A 4,904-nucleotide genomic window follows, 5' to 3' on the forward strand; every position below is an offset into this window, starting at 1 on the left:
GGACCGCCAAGCGTCTGAACCCCAGGCAAGGCCGCTGGTCATTGTTCTTCGGGCATTTTGACTTCCGGATCACCTAAAGCCCCGGGACAAAGAACCAGAGATCCGACACCTTGTCCCGGGTTCATGAAGAAGTCAAAACCGAGTTGTCAGACCCCATGGAAACAATCATCCCCGAGTCCACTATCGTGGTCACCCTCACCTGGGACGTGAAGAAGACCGTCTGGGAGGCCCTGGCTCGGAACCCGGACCCGGGGACTGGCCCTAAGGACAAACTATACATCCCACCAGAAGCAAGAGCTGCAGTCCTGGACTTCTGTCATGGTTCCAAGCTCTCCTGCCCCCCAGGGGTGCGAAGAACCGTGGCAGTGGTCCGGCAGCGCTTCTGGAGGGAGTCTATGGAAGCCGATGTCTGGGAATACGTCCAGGCCTGTACCACCTGCACCAGGGGTAAAGCTGACCATCAACGGGCACAGGGACTCCTCCAACCGCTACCTGTGCCTCATCGCCCCTGGTCCCACATCGGCCTGGACTTCGTCACGGGCCTCCCACCGTCCCAGGGCATGACCGCCATCCTCACGATAGTGGACCGGTTCTCCAAGGTGGCCCACTTCGTGGCCCTCCCGAAGCTCCCGACGGCCCAGGAGACTGCAGACCTCCTGGTCCACCATGTCGTGCATCTGCATGGGATGCCATCCAACATCGTCTCTGACCATGGTCCCCAGTTCTCCTCACAAGTCTGGAGGAGTTTCTGCAGAGAGCTGGGGGCCACCGTAAGCCTCTCGTCTGGATATCATCCCCAAACGAACAGACAGGCAGAACGGGCGAACCAGGAGTTGGAACAGGCTCTCCGCGCACCCGACGGCCTGGAGCAACCATCTGGCCTGGATCGAGTACGCCCACAACAGCCAAGTATCCTCTGCAACCGGCCTCTCCCCGTTTGAAGTGTGCTTGGGGTACCAGCCCCCACTGTTTCCTATGGTGGAGGGAGAGGTCGGTGTCCCTTCGGTCCAGGCCCACCTTCGCAGATGCCATCGGGTGAGGCGCACTGCCCATTCTGCCCTGCTGAAGGCCCGGACGAGGGCCAAGGCGTTCCCCGGCCCCTGCATACCAGCCCAGGCAGGAGGTGTGGCTTTCAACCAAGGACATCCCCCTCCAAGTGGAATCCCCCAAGTTGAAGGACCGCTACATTGGACCCTTTAGAATCCTCAAAGTCCTCAGTCCAGCCGCAGTGAAGCTTCAACTCCCAGCTTCACTGCAGATTCACCCGGTATTCCATGTCTCCAGAATCAAACCTCGCCACACCTCACCCCTCTGCACTCCCAGACCGGCGCCGCCTCCTGCCCGGATCATCAACGGGGAGCCTGCCTGGACTGTTCGCAGGCTCCTGGATGTCCGTCGTAGGGGCCGAGGGTTCCAGTATCTTTGGACTGGGAGGGGTATGGACCCGAAGAACGCTCCTGGGTGAAGAGGAGCTTCATCCTGGACCCGGCCCTCCTGGCCGACTTCTACACCTGACACCCCGACAAGCCTGGTTGTGCGCCAGGAGGCGCCCGTTGGGGGGGGTCCTGTTGTGTGGGCCGCTGAAGAAGAGGTACTGCTGGCACACCACCAGAGGGCGTCCTGCCTGAATGGCGGGCTTCAGGCACAAGAGGGCGCAACCACCCCGCAGAAGCAACAGGGAGTGACAGCTGTCATCCATCATCATCGCCAGCTGTCACTCATCAACCACCACCACCATAAAAGCCGGGCAGCATCTCCACCTCGCTGCCAAGTTATCGACTACTGCTTAAGGTAATAATCCTCGCCGTATCTGTGCCGTATCGCACTTCAACTGTTTGTCTGTCTGTTACAGGAGTACCTGGTTACCTGCGTCAGCTGGAGGCTGAGCTGGTCGTTGACGGCAGGGTGACGGATCGCACCCTTCATGACCAGTGAGACAAGTGACTGTTCAGGTTCTGTAGAAGACTGTGTTCATACTTGCGGAGGTGGAGGTGTAATTCCCACCTGCATGAACTGAACTGTGCTTGCTGACTGTTTACTGGGTGTGTACACACACACCCACCATTAACTGTTTCTGCCTCCTGCCAGCAGTACCAGGTTTGACAGCTGGAGACGGTGGCCACCTGGGGACTCAGGACTTGGCGGCTCCGGTGTGCTTCAGATCCGCTGGCAGTGGAAATCGTGTGGGACCCGGCTCTTCTCTGGACAGACGTCTTCTATCCTCGAGCATGCCCACACGTCACCTTTGTACATTGACTGAATACAAATTCTGTGATTATCTGTATTTCGTTGTGCAGTTTCACAACAGTAAATTGTTGTTTTTTTGGCTCATCCATTGTCCGTTCATTTACGCCCCCTGTTGTGGGTCTGTGTCACTACACTTTCCCAACAGAAAATTCCCTTTTAACATGAGGAAACCTCCAGCAGAACCAGGCTCAGGGAGGGGCAGTCTTCTGCTGGGACTGGTTGGGGCTGAAGGGAGAGAATCAGGAAAAAGACATGCAGAGCTCAATCACCAATGATTAAAAGCAGAGTGGTGCATACAGAACAAAAAGAGGTGAATAAAAAGGTACATGGGTGCATCATGGGAACCCCCCAGCAGTCTAAGTCTATAGCAGCATAACTAAGGGATGGTTCAGGGTCACCTGATCCAGCCCTAACTATAAGCTTTTTCAAAAGGAAAGTTTTAAGCCTAATCTTAAAAGTAGAGAGGGTGTCTGTCTCCCTAATCCGAATTGGGAGCTGGTTCCACAGGAGAGGAGCCTGAAAGCTGAAGGCTCTGCCTCCCATTGTACTCTTACAAACCCTAGGAACTACAAGTAAGCCTGCAGTCTGAGAGCGAAGCACTCTATTGGGGTAATATGGTACTATTAGGTCCCTAAGATAAGATGGGACCTGATTATTCAAACCTTATAAGTAAGAAGAAGAATTTTAAATTCTATTCTGGAATTAACAGGGAGCCAATGAAGAGAAGCCAATATGGGTGAAATATGTTCTCTCCTTCTAGTCCCCGTCAGTACTCTAGTTGCAGCATTTTGAATTAACTGAAGGCTTTTCAGGGAACTTTTAGGACAACCTGATAATAATGAATTACAATAGTCCAGCCTAGAAGAAATAAATGCATGAATTAGCTTTTCAGCATCACTCCGAGACAAGACCTTTCTAATTTTAGAGATATTGCGCAAATGCAAAAAAGCAGTCCTACATATTTGCTTAATATGCACATTGAAGGACATATCCTGATCAAAAATGACTCCAAGATTTCTCACAGTATTACTAGAGGTCAAGGTAATGCCATCCAGAGTAAGGATCTGGTTAGACGCCATGTTTCTAAGATTTGTGGGGCCAAGTACAATAACTTCAGTTTTATCTGAATTTAAAAGCAGGAAATTAGAGGTCATCCATGTCTTTATGTCTAAAAGACATTCCTGCAGTTTAAGTAATTTTTGTGTGTCCTCTGGCTTCATGGATAGATAAAGCTGGGTATCATCTGCGTAACAATGAAAATTTAAGCAATGCTTTCTAATAACACTGCCTAAGGGAAGCATGTATAAAGTGAATAAAATTGGTCCTAGCACAGAACCTTGTGGAACTCCATAATTAACCTTAGTCTGTGAAGAAGACTCCACATTTACATGAACAAATTGTAATCTATTAGATAAATATGATTCAAACCACTGCAGTGCAGTGCCTTTAATACCTATGGCATGCTCTAATCTCTGTAATAAACATTTATGGTCAACAGTATCAAACGCTGCACTGAGGTCTAACAGGACAAGCACAGAGATGAGTCCACTGTCTGAGGCCATAAGAAGATCATTTGTAACCTTCACTAATGCTGTTTCTGTACTATGATGAATTCTGAAACCTGACTGAAACTCTTCAAATAGACCATTCCTCTGCAGATGATCAGTTTCACCCGTGTCTTTTTCCAGATTGTTACCCTATATTTAATTGAATATCAAATCAAATCAATTTTATTTATATAGTGCCAAATCACAACAAACAGTTGCCCCAAGGCGTTTTATAGTGTAAGAATACACCACAAAGACAAGATATTTAATGGATGGGGCAACAAAAGACTGGGAAAGTTGATGAATGCTCAAAGAACACCTAATTGGAAACAAGTGACATGGTTGGGTATAAAAGGAGCATCCCCAAAAGTCTCAGCCGTTCACAAGCAAAGCAGGGGTAAAGATCACCACTTTGTGAACAACTGCATGAAAAAATAGTCCAACAATGTTTCTCAATGTTCAATTGCAAGGAATTTAGGGATTCCATCATCTAGAGTCCATAATATAATCAGAAGTGTCAGGGCTCATGATGGATTGACACAAGAAACAGGTGGAGACCAATGCAGACTCTCAGACATAGAGCTTGGGACTCCGACGAGGGCGGTCGCATCTCCTCCACTCTCCCTTATCTCTCTGCCTCTGTCTTTAACCCTCAAGTCCCAGACGGTGAATTCCTCAAAACTATATTGGATTCTGGATCTATTGGACTACTATTGCATTAACCATGGAACTGATCAACTGGTCTCTGAACGCTATTGACACAATTTTTCTACAAGAAGGTCAGGACCGGGGGATCCTACCTGCCCAGATGGAACGTATCCTGCGGGCTATGTCCTTGACTCCTGGGGGTCTTGGCGTGTTGCATGCTTGGAGCCTTTCTCCGTGGAGGACGTCGAAGACTTATTCATCTTTGGTCTCATGGTAGTGGGGCTGGCACTTTTTGGCTTATGTGCTGCCCTGATCTACCAGAAAATTGGCAAGACGGCGGCATCAAGAACCACGGGACCTCGCTTGGCCGTCATGATTAATGAGGTTGGCAAGGCAGTGCATTCTCAGACTGCGATGACTATTGAACTCAGATGCAAAGTGGATGACACCTTGGAGCTGATG

General features: G+C 49.8%; 1 pseudogene; it reads right to left on the reverse strand.

The window, feature by feature from the left end:
- Nucleotides 1-2,682: 2,682 nt before the first annotated feature.
- On the reverse strand, nucleotides 2,683-3,551 carry LOC117501130 (annotated as a pseudogene).
- Between the last annotated feature and the right edge of the window lie 1,353 nt (nucleotides 3,552-4,904).

The sequence above is a fragment of the Thalassophryne amazonica genome, chromosome 19 (assembly GCF_902500255.1).
Source record: "Thalassophryne amazonica chromosome 19, fThaAma1.1, whole genome shotgun sequence".
NCBI lineage: Eukaryota > Metazoa > Chordata > Actinopteri > Batrachoidiformes > Batrachoididae > Thalassophryne > Thalassophryne amazonica.